Source organism: Palaemon carinicauda, chromosome 35 (genome assembly GCF_036898095.1).
Source record: "Palaemon carinicauda isolate YSFRI2023 chromosome 35, ASM3689809v2, whole genome shotgun sequence".
Lineage (NCBI taxonomy): Eukaryota > Metazoa > Arthropoda > Malacostraca > Decapoda > Palaemonidae > Palaemon > Palaemon carinicauda.
The window spans coordinates 41,777,743-41,793,467 of record NC_090759.1 but is presented as its reverse complement, the minus strand read 5'-3'; the positions used below and the strand labels follow the sequence as shown (position 1 = coordinate 41,793,467).

At 36.2% G+C, this 15,725-nt stretch overlaps 1 pseudogene; it reads left to right on the top strand.

Moving 5' to 3' along the window:
• The first annotated feature begins 2,339 nt into the window (after positions 1-2,339).
• LOC137627423 (piggyBac transposable element-derived protein 4-like) lies at positions 2,340-4,348 on the top strand (annotated as a pseudogene).
• The last annotated feature ends 11,377 nt before the right edge of the window (positions 4,349-15,725 follow it).

Genomic DNA, 15,725 nt, shown 5'->3' with positions numbered 1-15,725 from the left:
AACTTTTTCTGAATCTTCCTCTCCCAACAGCAGCGAATATCTTCATCTTTCCCTCCGGGACATGTTAATCTTAATTACACACTTCAATAACTTGATGTCGTTTGTTCTTCCCAACAAGAATAAACGATCCAAAAATACTCTGTGATAGTTACCTCAAAGGTATGGTATGGTAAAGCCACAATGGGTGTTTACATTTTCTGATAATGATTTGTATGACAGACATGAATGATCAAACTATTGGTAGGCCAAAGCCATATTTTCTAAAAATAAATACTATGAACCATATGTTAACGATCTAGGAACAATAGTAATCGTTCTCATTACAAACGAAAGGGGTCATTGTAAAATAGAAAAAAAAGAATAGTGAGAGTTATAAAGATAGCAACGAAAAAAAAAATCCTTGATCAATAATGAATAATCATATATTGTAACCCTTCTTTACCTTCGGGTTTTGCAAGTTTGCTGAAATTCAACTTCAGTCCATAACAGATTTATGGGGTCAAATTCAGAACATGATCTTAATAGAAATATCCTTTTGTTTAACATTATCCATTAATTTACAAGTAATGAGATTATAAACAGAAAATTTTAAGACCACCAAATATAATTTCATAAAAGTGATTATGAGAGCCATTGGGAGATTATTATACGAAAGGCTTATTGAAACATTAAGGGGGCCGGCTGGCTAATGCCTATTTTTAATGACAGGACTTTGACATTCATACCAATTGATAAGGTGAGTTAGGACATCTCCAAATTACATAGGATTTTTGCCTCTTACCTTTGATTTTGCAACACCAGGGCAATTTATCCTGAAATTTAGTGTTTTTAAATTCTATCTCCTCCCTTGACAATTATTACTAAGATCTGGGATTACAACTCTATATAGACCTGATATCAGCCTTCAATAATATGAAGAGTTTTTCTCCTGATAGTAATCTTTCTGCTACATACGAATTTTTTCATTATGGTAAGGAAATAAACCTTAAAAGTCAGAGAATAAAATAAGAAAAAAAAAATGGAACAAATGGGAAAAAGGGCTTCATTTCCTTGTTTTATAATGTATTTCTAAGTTATGTACTATATCTCTAAAACTAAGGGGGACTATTGAATTTAAAGGTCAATAAGTATAGTTTTGAGTACAGGCATTTAAAGTTTTCCTTTGTATTTTTACAAAGACATTATTAATAAATCATGAGTATTATAAATTTTATGTTCACTTTGGGGGATTGATAAAAGAAAGCAAAGATATTCGTCAAAATTTAATCATTAATGAAGATCCTTCTGCTCAATATCTTGCTTCCTTTTTCTCCCGTGAGGCAAGACAATACTCTCTCTCTCTCTCTCTCTCTCTCTCTCTCTCTCTCTCTCTCTCTCTCTCTCTCTCTCACTGCATTACCAATATTACCCTCTTCTGAACACTTATTTGAGCAAATTTTCTTCTTTATGTTAACCAAATGTTGAAATATTCTTTTCCTCTTTGAATTGATAAAATTCTTACTGAAAGCGAGAAAAACAAACGTAAAAATGAGAGAATGTCAGAGAGCCTTCAAAGTTTTTCCTTTTAGTTTTACAAAGACAATATCAATAAATCCTGATTATTATGAATTTCATGTTTATTTTTATATTTATAAATGAAAACAAAGTTATTTATCATAACTCACTCATAAACAAAGATCTTTTTGCTCAAGGTCGTCGCTTCTCCATCCATACAACTCTCTCTCTCTCTCTCTCTCTCTCTCTCTCTCTCTCTCTCTCTCTGCACTGTAGATATTACCCTCTTCCGAACTCTTAATCCCTGGATAGGTAGCGTGGTGTCAGATTTGGCCGGGAAGCGGCTCAAAAACTCGTTTTTTCGTTTCTGCGCATAGACGCCTTGCAGGCTCTGGCCTATCTACCCAGGAGCCGTTAGTTGCTCACCAGCTTCATCGCAGGAAACATTCGCCACTTCTCTACTCCGACGCATTCGCCGGATATCGCCCTCCAAAGTTGGAATTGTTGCATATTAGCAACCACGTTACCGTTACAGGGGTATGTCACGCATACGCAAACATTTTGCATTTTACATTACTGTATTATTATTTAGTGAAATAATGTAATTGTGTCTATCGGAACATATCAGTGAATGGTGTAGGTGCTTGTACCAATCACCATTTTGTTTTGAAAGCAGCAAAAATGTGATTTTGAGGCTAATTTGTAATTTTCTATTATTTCCTTTTCAGATTTCAGCATGGCGAAGAAATATCTCAAGGAGGAGGAGTTTTTGGAGCTCCTTTTCGTCAGTAATGATGAAGAAGAGCCTTTGACCATTACCTTTGAAGAAGACACTATCCAAGACAACCTGGTCGACAATGAAACCTTGCTGCGTGAGGAAAACGAGGATCAACTTTTGGCTGCTGAAGAAGCGGAAACAGAGCATGAAGAGAGACGAGATTTTGCTGTCTCGCACGCAGTTCGTCTTGATTCCCTTGTTCCTGTGACTCCTGCAGAATCTCCTGTGCCTTCTTCAGCGTCTCCTGGGCCTTCTTCAGCGTATCCTGCGGTTCCTGTGCCTGATCTTAGTCCCGTGGAGATGAGGAGTAGGAAAAGAAGGAGAGGACCTCTTTGCCCTGCAGAAGGTGTGGCATTGAAGAGATTGCCGGATAACTCCGACATGGCTAGGGACAACATGAAGTGGCACTCAGAGCCAAACCCAACAATGCCACCAATCTTGCAGATTGACCAGTTTGACAGTGCCGGTCCTACCATGGCTGTCTTCGGGTGTAGGACTCCTGCTGAAGTGTTTGACAAATTTTTGACAAATATAATGCTGGCAGAAGTGGTCATCCACACCAACGACAAAATCATCACCCTACGGAACAAATACAAGCGGCAAAGCGACCCCACCTTCAAGGATTTGACCCTCATGGAGTTACGTGCCTTCCTTGGGATCCTCATCATGACAGGGGCACGGGAGGACAATCATCTGACAGCGGAAGAGATGTTCTCCAAGTCTCTAGGATGCCCCTTCTACAGGAGCATCATGAGTGAGCGCCGCTTCGCCTTTATTCAGAGGGCCCTACGATTTGACCGCATTGCCACGAGGGAGGACAAATTTGCTCCCATAAGGAATTTGTAGGACCAGGTCATTGCCAATTGCATTGCCAACTATGAACCCAGTGGGCATCTTACTGTGGATGAGCAGCTCCTCGCCTTCAGGGGACGGTGCCGTTTCAGGATGTACATCCCGAATAAACCAGCAAAGTAAGTAAAAGGTATATATATATATATATATATATATATATATATATATATATATATATATATATATATATATATATATATATATGCAATTTTTTTAATTTTTTTTATTATATATATGCAATTTTTTTAATTTTTTTCATAGGTCTAGTTTTGTTTTCTTTATATTTATTGTTTCTTTTATTTTGTTTTCTTTTCTCTTAGGTATGGCATCAAGTTAGTTATGGCATGTGATGCAGACACGTTCTACATGTGCAATGCCATTCCCTACCTGGGCAAGGGAACTACCAATACAAGTACGCCCTTGGGAGAATATTTCACGTTGGAGCTAACCCGACCCTTCAGGAAGGCTGGGCGTATTGTTACGACAGACAACTGGTATACTTCCCTGCCACTAGCCAAGGCTCTCCGTGAACGTGGGATGCATTTATTTGGTACTATTCGTCCCAAACCTTACCTGCCTACTGTGTTGCTGTCAACGCCCCTGGAATTAGGCGAATCTGTTGCCACGTATAATTACAAGGAGAAGGTCACCATTTTGTGCCAATGTGTGAAGCCGACGAAAAGGATCCAGATTCTTTCCACAGTTCATCACAATCCCACAGTTATTGAGGATCATAAAAGTCACATGCACATGTTTTATAATGCCACAAAGGGAGGAGTTGACACGTTCGAACAGATATGTTCTGTCCTGACCTGCAGCAGGAAGACCCGGAGGTGGCCCGTATGTGTCTTCTATGGGATTATCAATCTTGTTGTGAATAATTCCTTTTTTATCCACCAAAATTTGCCTGACAACACCTTGTATAACAGGAGGCAATTTTCTGCGGAATTGGCCATGGAACTCGCCCGTGATGCAGCACTTTCAAGACTCGCAAACAAGAGATACCTCCCAAGGGACTTGACTTACCTCATTTGCTCTGTTTTTGCGGTACAAGAGCCCGAAGACGAGAGTCCAGACACTCCAAAACGAAGTGAGAAGCGCAACAGATGCCCTCTCTGCCCTTCTTCTTCTAATGTCAGGACCAAGCTTTTGTGTGGCAAGTGCCATAAGCCGGTTTGTAACTCCCATGTCAACTACACCTGCGACCAGTGCCAACTCACGTAGTAAGTTTCACAAATTATTTTTCTTACCCGTTTATACTTACTAAAAATAATTTTTAACCTTTTTGCTGTCATCTAGGGTCATCATAGATTATTTATTTACCATTTTATTGCATATACATCAATTATTAGTACTCTTTCTAGATATGCCCTTCTTTTACGTCAATTGCGCACGGTACGTGTTACATTTGAACTAAGCTTTTGCCCAGTTTATATTAACTATATATAATTCCTAAGGTTTTGCCATCATCTGGGATCATTGTAGATGACTTTTGGAAAAATTCATCCAAATATAATAAGTATTACCACTATAAATATAGCATTCCTTTCACACAAATATTTTGTAGTGATTTTGCGTATACAAAAATTAACCGCTTTTTCTTTTCTTTACAGATCTGGCAGTTTTGCTGATATCAGCGATGTTTTTACGTCAAGTTGTGCACACAGGACTCTAGTTGCAGCACACAAGTGGTTTTTTGTTCATTGTTTTATTTTAAAGTGTCCAGTGCAAGTTATTTATGAAAAATTTTATTTTTATACTTATTTTCGTATTTATATAAGTACAGTGTTATTTTATATTCAACGTTTTTTTTCTCCTACACCAGTAGAAAGTAAACTCTTTAAACTAGTAAACTATTAAAAAAAAAAATGTGTAAATTGGTATCCTCCCATTAACCCCCCCAAAAGGGAGCGTAACACATATGACACCACTCTACCTGTAACGGGCGAGTTTGGCCACGCTACCTGTCCAGGGTTTAAGAGCGAATTTTCTTCTTCCTTATGTTTGCAAGAAGTTGAAATTGTCTTTTCCTCTTTGAAATGATCAAATTCTTGCAAAAATCGAGGAAAACTAACGTAAAAATGAGTGAAAGTCAAAGATCAAACTCAGATATGTACTCTCTATGAGGTTTATAGTAGGACTGAAAGGCGAAGATGTAATTTGCCGTGAAATACATCGTTTGTAACTCGTGTAAGCTATACAGATGCTGTTGTTCACAATTTCTCTAATATTAAAATGTAATAACTATCAAAATTTACGATAACAGAAAAAATACTGCATTTCCTTGTAGGGAACAATGTTTAAAGTTTATTGAGTGACTTTTACTAATTACCCTATAACTATGAAAGTAAGAGGAATTTCAACAAAATATTTTGTATACGCATTCTCAATTGCCATACGAAGGTCAGTGATTTTTTTCAGGATTTTGTGTTTTTCTTCCTATACCCCCACATATTGTCTTTCTGGCTGGCCCCCTTAACCCTTTTACCCCCAGGCTATTTGGAACTTTCCAACCCTTAACCCCCAGGGGTTATTTTTTTTTCAATCACATTTTGCAGTATATATATTTTTTTAATTCTTCTAACAGCCTAAATTTGTCATAGAGAGGTCAGGTTAGTCTCATTCTCTTTGAAAATGCCTGAAGTTTCTCAAAAAAATATACAAAAGTATGCAAAAAATTATTCAAATAGCAGTTTTTTGCAAGGACATACCGGTACGTCCATGGGGGTAAAGGGATGAGTTTTGTGAAACGTACCAGTACGTCCTTTGGTGGTAAAAGGGTCCTAGGTCTGGCCACCAAAAATATATATTATATATTTCGGCTGGCAAGTTGCACAACCTCTAGAGTTCCAAACTCACCCATTTGTCTTTACATAAATGTGTTTCTCTTGATTAATACGAGAGCACTGACAAAATTATATAACTCCCAGACAGCAATATATAAAAACACTGAATATCCAAAGGCCTCTTATATACACTAAAAAAAAAAAAACTGGCTTATTATTATTCAGAACTATTCAAAACAACCTCCTGCTTCGATTCTTAAACAGGGATACGAGAGAGGTCTGTGAGAAACACTGTTAATCAAAATAATACACACCCCACAAAAATTAATATATTATATAAAAATTACAACACTTTGAAAGAAGTTACACCAAAAATAATTCACTCAGAATATTAAATCTGAACACAAACGTAGACAAAAATATATTACACTCTGAAAATCATATAATCACTTGACTCAAAAAATCAAATCTAAACAATACCTTAGACTATGACAAGAAAATATTACACTCGGAAAACTATACAGTCACTTGTTTCACTGGAAATTAAATTTTACACAAAAATTCAATATTGATAATTAATGAAAATAGTTAACCTTTAACACTCTATTGATTAAACTCTTATAGAAATTACACAAAGTAACTGATAAACATAAAAGTTTTAGCTCAAACGAGGTAATCAAACAGTAAGCCAAAATAAATACACTTCACATTTTCGGATAAACATCATTGGGCCAATTACAAAAAATTTATATGATATCGGCAGTTACAAAAACACAATAAATTTTGAAACACATCTAAAGTCTCTCTAACGTTTGAACACACTACACACTATACTTGTTCACTTTGGAGGGGACACACTCTCGAGGTACTTGCGAGAGAGAATATGGTTGGCTCTTTCACTGAGACCGGCTGGTTGTCTTATGTTGCTATGCATCCCTGGGGGCGCAAATATATAAACATAATTATTCTAGATCATTTTAGGTCAGGTGGTCTAGAAGCTTAGGGGCTGTGCCTAACGGCATAAGGTTACCAACAATTAGGTCTCAGATGCAAACCAATACACCAGCGAGACAACTCTTTCTTAGCTAGCTCCATCTACGTTCCTCCTCAAACATTAAAAAAAAGATAACTGTAACGATGGGGTTTTCGAGAACCTTCCAAAACACATGTCAAATATAACACTTGCATGGTGCAATACCATAAAAAGCTACATGAGCCCTCATTTTTACCTCATATGGTTCGCATAGCACACTTAATCAAAAATGCGTAAGACTTTTTATAATAAAAAGTTGTTCATTCTTGAAAATAACGTAAATTAACCACGTTATCTTTACCTGATATATGCTTTATATTAATAAAATATGGTTGCAAACATAATGACCACCTAGTTAACCTTTAATTATTATTCTTCATCTTATCAACAAACGTTAAAGGATTGTGATCCGAGTAGATTGTAATCCCTTCATTCTGTGGTCTGGTCACGTAAACTTCCAACTCGTTTATCCCCCCGACCAGAGCCAGCAGTTCCTTTTCAACTGTTGAGTAGACTTGTAGATGTTTCTTCAGCTTTGACGATGTAAAACAAACTGGGTAAAGAATTCCTTCATTATCTTCTTGCAATAAGACAGCTCCACTCCCGTTATCAAACGCATCCACTTGGATAAGGAATTTCTCATTGAATTCCGGTGCTTGAAGTATCGGTTTCAAAATTAATATAACCTTCCTTTGTGTTTTCCTTTTTCCTGGTATTTCGATAACGTAGGTCGGGTCACTACTCTTCCAAAATCCGGAATGATTATTAGAACTCGTTGGTAAGAGGAAATTCCTTATCGATAATTAGACCAACACCTGTCCTACTTCAACCTGTATGTTTGCAAACTTCATACCAAACCCTTTCTTTGTTTTCCTTTGACTCCTTGTTTTCATGCTTTATAAGGAAAATTTCCTTATCTCGCCGATCCTTTTCCTTAAATTCTTAACATATTCTTCATCTGTTTCCTCTCGATCCTTCCATGTTTTTGCTAACATTTTGATTGTTCCTCATACTTCTCGTCCAAATACCATTTCCTTCGGGCTACATCCCATGCTTTCTTTATAGGCATTACGTACCTCAAATAACATCAACGATAGTCCGATATCGCACTCATTCCTTGTTTTGTTGCAGTACTTCGTTAACATACTCTTTTGAGTTTGATAAAACCTCTCTAATGCACCTTGAATGTCTGGATGATAAGCAGTTTCAAATCCAACGGTTTCATTATGTTCTGAAACAGTTTTGATGTGAAATTTGTTCCTCAGTCACTGAATGATTTTTGCGATACCAAACTTAGTAAAAAAAGTCTAGTAACTTCTCGGCAACTATTTTGGCCCAGATGTTCCTGACGGTTATAGCTTTTGGGTATGTAGTCACTGGACACATCAAGGTTAACATATATTAGTGACCCTTTATCTTCCTTGGTCAATGGTCCCATAATGTCGATCATTACCTTACTGAAGGGTTCTCCTCGCACTTCATCGGGTGTAAGGGTGCTTTCTTAATGTACTCATTTGGCTTTTAAGTCATCTGACAAACGTGACATGCAAGACAAAACTGGCTCGCATCCTTATGCATGCCAGGCTAGAAAGTGTTTCATAATCTTCAATTGATTTGAAATATTAAATCTGAACAATACCTTAGTCTAAAACAAGAAAATATTGTACTCTGAAAATTATACAATCACTTGTTTCACTGTAAATTAAATTTTACACAAATATTTAATCTTGGTAATTAATGAAAATAGTTAACCTTTAACACTAATAATTAAACTCTTTCAGAAATTACATAAAGTAACAGATAAACTTAGGAGTTTTAGTTCACTTGAAGTAATTGAACATTTAAGCCAAAATAAATACACATCACGTTTTTGCATAAAAATCACAGTACCAGTTACAAAATATTTATATTATAGCACTTACAAAATCCCAACAAATTTGGAATCACCTTTAAATTTTCTCTAACGTGTGAACACACTACACACGACATATGTTGGGTAAAGACTTGTTCACTTTAGAGGGGACACACACTTGAGGTACTTGAAAGAGAGGATGTTGGCTCTTTCACAGAACAGATTGGTTTTCTCCTCCTGCAATGCATCCCGGGGGGCAAAAAATATATTGACATAATTATTCTTGATTCTTCTAGGTCAGGGGTCTAGAAGCCTAAATTTGCCAACGATCACGTATCAGATGCCTACCAACACACCAACAAGACGACTCTCTCTCAGCTAGCTCTGTCCACCTTCCTCATCGAAATAATAAAAAAGATGAAAACTAACTGCATATTTCAGGAATCTTTTAGACATGTGGCAAATAAAAAACTTGTTTAATCTCTCACAAAAACAGATGCAATATCATAAAAGAAATTACATAAACCCTCATTCATACCTCATATGTTTCATATAGCTCACTTAATCAAGATTACCTAAGACTTCGTAGCAAAATACGGGAAATAGAAATTTTATTCTTAAAAGTAACGTATTTTTACAATTAGTGACTTGATTGAAAAATACAATAAAATGAATGACGAAAGTCGTTGGCAATTTACATACAATTACTCACCTTACGTGCTGACTATACATAAAGGAATATATATATATATATATATATATATATATATATATATATATATATATATATATATATATATATATATATATATATATATATATATATATATATATATATATATATATATATCTCATCATCATCATCATCTCTTCCTACACCTATTGACGCAAAGGACTTCTGTTAGATTTCCCAGTGGTCTCTATCTTGAGCTTTTAATTCAATACTTCTCCATTCATCCTCTCCTATTTCACGCTTCATAATCCTCAGCCATGTAGGCCTTGGTTTTCCAGCTCTTTTAGTACCTTGTAGAGCCCGGCTGAATGTTTGGTGAACTAATCTCTATTGTGGAGTACGAAGAGCATGCCCAAACTATCTCCATCTACCCTTCATCATGAAGTCATCCGCATATGGCACTTGAGTTTCATTTCTAATCCTGTCCTACCATTTGAAGATTTAAAGGCCACTCATGAAGGGCAGAAGCAAATGACAGTGACATTGCCCTATCAAGCAGGACAATGCCCTAGAGACTGACCATATATACATATAATCAGCACTTTGTTCTCAAAGCCACTAAATTTATTAGACATTGTTTCATTGTCATACCATGACTGATGTCCATTGAGTAACACCGATCTCACTAAAATGATATATAGTCCGCTTTTTTATGTAATTTCAGGCAATTTGGTTTCCAAATTTTACTTAACCTACTCATTGTCTGATTTGCCTTTTTCAATCTTTCACTAAACTCTAATTCTAAAGACCCTGTATTGAAGATCTTAGTTCCTAAATACTTAAATGATTCTCCATCATTAATAGCATCTCCTTCCAATAATATTTCATCTTACATTGCATACTGTCATCATCTCTGTCTTTCTTCTCGTGTGATATTTCATGCATTCTGGTAAGAAAGCTTTGCAAATCTTGTGGCGTTCTGCTAACAAGGACAGCATCATCAACATACTGTAAATGTGCTAAATTCCTATCACCAATCCAGGCTAATCCTTCTCCACCATCTCTGAATATTTTACGCATTGCCAAATCCATTTGGAGGATAAACTCCTCAATTCACTGGAATCTCATTTAATAAGACTCCATTAACATTAGCTTTGCACTTGCTATGCTCATGAACAGACTTACTCACATTTACATATTAAAGAGGAATTCCATAATAACGCAGGACTCTCCACAAAATTGGCCGTCGCAAATTATCACAGGGTTTTTCATAGTCCACAAATGCCATTAAAAGGGGATTTCTATATTCTATGCATTGCTGTACAAGATGTTTCAAAATGAAAATTTGTTCAGTGCTACTTTTACCTTTTCTAAACCCTGCTTGTTCATCTCTCAGCTTTTCATCAATCTTACTCTCCAGCCTCCTTAGACTAAGCATACCATATATTTTCATAACAACTGACGTAAGTGTTATGCCTCTGTAATTATTGCAATCAGTCAGATCGCCTTTTTTTTCTTTTTTTTTCACCAACAATCCTAACTCCCATTCATCAGCTTCTGCTTCTTCATGCCATATTCTAGAAAATGTTCTTGTAAGTAGTCTGGGAGTCACTTCATTTTCGGCCAGTATCATGTCGACAGTTATTTCATTATATCCCTGGGCATTCCATCGCCAGTTTTTTTAAGATAGCTTCGACTTCAAACACATAATTCATTCATATGTTAATCAAAGTCTTCATCAGCTTCAGGTATATCAATCAAATTATTCCCTCATATTCATAACCTCACTAAAGTGTTCCATCCAACGTTGTCTTTCATCATCTTCTGTTGCTTTAACAGAGCCATCTCTCTTTTTCATGGGTGGATGCTCCTACTTTTTTGCCGGAGTGGAAATTTCATTAATAATTCTATGTGCAATTCTTACACCAGAGCCACTTCCTGAATTCGTAGTATTGTCAGCATCATCTACTATACTGTCTAAATATTTTTTCCAATCATTCCTGGCTCTTCATTTGACCTCACTATCAATACTAGAATACTTATCATTCTGTACCTTGTAATTTTTATTACTTCCTCGAAAACTTTCAACAACTAATTTCTGTCTTTGACTCATTTTTATAGCATCCGAAGTTTCACTTGATATCTATGGCTTTCTCCTTGTAACTGCGTGCCCCAAGACTTCACTACCAACTGATTGATATATGATCTTAATATCACACTGTTCTTTATTAATTGTCAGTTCTTCGTCTTCTAAAGTCTCTGAGACTGCCAATCGATTCCTACAATCAATTACAAAAGTTTCCTTGTGCTCATCTTCTAAAAGCTTAGCAGTATCAGACCTAGATATTCTATCTATCTTTCTGTTGGGTGCTTTCAGTTTTAATTTCAGTGTTGCAATGAGGAGCGGGTGATCACTAACAATGTCTACACCTCTATAGCTTCTTTGATTTCTCAGAGACTTTCTTCTCTCTTTATTAATGGTAATGTAATCTATTTATTTTTGTAATTGCCATATGCTGAAGTCAATGTATACTTGTGGAAGTTCTTGTGTTGAAAAAAATTGCCTCCAATGACAAGATTGTTTGCTGAACAGAACTTATGAAATCTGCTCCATTCTCATTTGTAACTTCGCCATTCTCTATCCCTTTATTATTTCTTCCAACTTTAACACTGAAGTCACCAATCTCAATTCTAACATCTCTCTCAGGGATCTCATTTATTACCCTCTGCAATTCTTTAGAGTATTCATCTTTCCTTTCTTTAGGGGAATCATTTGTTGGGACATAGAAAACTATAATACTCACATTGCAATGCTTTAATATGAACTTTGCTAGTAACAATCTACTATTTACAGCTCTCCACTTGGTTGATGCTTTTTCTGCTCTTGGTGTCATCATCATTCCTACCCCTTCTCTTCCAACTCCATTTGATCTTCCTAAGTAGATATATATATATTGCCTTGGTCTAAAGTTTCCTTACCAATCCCTTTATAACGTATTTCACTTAGGGCCAAGCTATCCAAACTATATTTCATAGAATTACTCTCCACCTGCTGTAACTTCCCAATCTGATTCATGGTTCTAACATCCCAATAAATCTATATTAAATGTTTCTTTAGTATCTAAAAACTGGGATATTCTTAGCACCCCGCTATGCCCTGGACTGGGGGCTCTTTTGTCATCTTCTCTTTCCATGACGGACTAGATCCATAGAGGTTTTATTGGCTAGCTGCTAGATACATGAAAGAAGAGCCAGTTCCTAGTGATATGCAATGCCTATCTAACTAATGCAAGTGACCCCTGCCGGTCCATACTAATTCTAGTAAGGTCATCCGCTAGTCATCGACCTTAAACCCAATCCGTCACCCTGCTGCCAGTGACTTAACTGAGATTTAGGAGGGCATTTCCTCCATATCCAAAGCTTTCATTACTCCATGAAGTTCTTGATCTGCTCATATGAGTATAATGGCTGGCAAACATAGATTGCTAAGATATACTGCCTAGCATGATACGTATACTGCCTAGCACGGTACTATACCGCCTAGCATGGAACTATACCGCCTAGCATGGTACATATACCGCCTAGCTTGGTGATATACTTCCTATCATCGAACAAAACTGCCTAGCACGGTAATATACCACCTAGCGCGGTACGATACCGCCTAGCGCGGTACGATACCGCCTAGCACGGTACAATCCCGCCTACCACGGTACTGTACCGCCTAGCACAGTACAATGCCACATATGTATATTCTTACAAAGCTGGTAGATTATTTCATTCACGTATTTTATTTATACATTTAAAACATGTATAGCCAGCTCATAAGATGAGTTCTACTCACGTAGGATTAAGTAATGTATGTAAGTTACATAAGACTTTCTTCATCATTCCTCTAGTTGCATTTTCATTCAGCTCCGTAAATGTAAATTTACATCATTTTAAAGAATTTAATCTTCATTTCATGTACAGTAGTCTTGTTACGAAGTCATATGTAAACTTTTTAAAAGGTATGCTGTATGACACACACGCTAGGGATTGCATCTTGTTTCCGCTTGGTTGGAAGAGATATGAAAATTCTAGACTAACGTTTAATCCTTTTTTTAATGTTACGAGAGGAGGTGGGTGGAATTAGCTGAGAGAGCGTTGCCTTGCAAGCAACGTTAGTACCCCTTCTTCATATTAGTAAGTTGGTAACCTTATGTCGCTACAAGAATGATTTACTAGAAATTTCTAGAGTGAATTGAGTCAATATATATATGGACCTAGCAATGCATAGCAGTCAGAAAGGAGAGATCCAGCCTATCCCTTTGAAAGAGCCAATGTATGCCAGTCTTTTCTCCAGCCACTACATCATTCATCTCAAAAGTGGATAGTGTTTTCCTCTCAAACGTGAATAGTGATTTATTTCCAACATATACCGTGTATAGTGTGGTTCAAACATTGGTGATATTATTGAGTGTTAATTCAATTTAAGTAACTGGCTCTGTGTAATTTGCTTAAACTGTGAAGTATATTTATTTTACTTAACCATTCGGTATCCTTGTGTGAGCCAAAAGACTTAAGGTGTAACAGTTAAGTATATGTAAGTGTAATTCTGATTTATTTTCGACAAGCATTGTCATTTATGCATTAATTCTCAGAATTAAATATTTTTATAAATTAATTTCTAGTGAAACAAGTAAAAGTATAATTCTTTAAAGTGTCAGTTTGTCTCAGTCTAAGTTCTAGTTCAGATTTAATGTTTAAAATAATTTTTTTCGTGTTGATTTTTTTATTTGTTGATTATTTTATAGAATACATTTACTTCAGTAAATTGTGTTTTATTTCGATCACCAATATTTTCTTAGTGCTTTGCTCGTATCTCTTGAATAAGAACCGAAGTAAGATGTTGATTTAAGAATAGTTCCCGTTAAAAGTAAAGTAATCTCTAAGCTTTGTTTTGAGGGTAAATTAAAAAGACCTTAAAGAATTTTAGTGTTCATATATATTATCATCTGGGAGTTGCGTATTATTCGCAGAGCTCACAGGTATTTTATTATTTTGTATCAAAATATGTATTATATAGCTGGTGAGCTTAGGAGCCCAGGAATTTACGTAATTGGCTAGTCGTAATATATATATATATATATATATATATATATATATATATATATATATATATATATATATATATATATATATATATATATATTGGTGTCCAGACCCTGGGATCGAGCAAGTCTTTTTTAAATATTGTTGATAACAGGCCCGTGATTTTGATCAATTTAGTGTTGATAGGATTCTGTGTATTTATAAGATATATTTTTTTGGAGAGGTATAATTTTTTGTAAGGTACAAGATAGCACAATTAAATGTACATGAGTTTTTGGAAAACCAAATTGTTCAGGAATTGTCGGAAGCTAATGTAACAAAAGCTCAGTGGCTCGCTGTTTTAATGGTATGTGATGGCCATGCAATTGGTGGAGTGATTAAAGTCCAAATAGAGTGTCTAGCCTTAGAAGTGTTGATAAACTCAGGAAAGTTACCAGAAAATATTACAGGATCTCACCACCTTTTGAAGAAGGCTGAAGCAGAATTTGTTGAGAAACAATTATCAGATGACCCACAAACTGAAGGAATGAAAGCAGAAATGAATATAGAGGCTGAGACTAGACGAATTACAGTGGAAGACACTTTGATTAAGTTGAAGGCAATGGCAGAACGGGAGAAACGGGAAGGAAGAGAGAGAGAGAGAGAGAGAGAGAGAGAGAGAGAGAGAGAGAGAAGAGACAAGAAAAATTGCAAGATATGGGAGAGAAGAAGCATGACAGGCAAGGGAAATGGAAGCAAGAGAAATTGCAAGATGGGATGAAAGCGAGAGAGAGAAGAAGCAAGAAATGCGAGCGAAATGGAAGAAAAAGAGAGAGAAGAAGCAAGAAAAGTTGCAAGACATACAAGGGAATTGGAAGAAAGAGAGAGAGAAGAGTAAAGAGAAATTACAAGACATGCCAGGGAATTGGAACTGTTAAATGCACGTGCATGGCCGTCAACTTGGACAGGTGTAACCCCTGCTATGCACAATTTCATGTTTAATGTGGCGAATGCACAGAGATTGATCCCGAAATTCACAGAGGACGCTCCCGATGAGTTCTTCGATCATTTTGAAATGGTCACGTCGACGCTGGAATGGCCAGAGGATGAATTGGTTGTGTACGTGCAGAGTGTCCTTATTAGAAAATGATGTATTGCATAACTATCCTTGTCTCAGGACCAGAGAA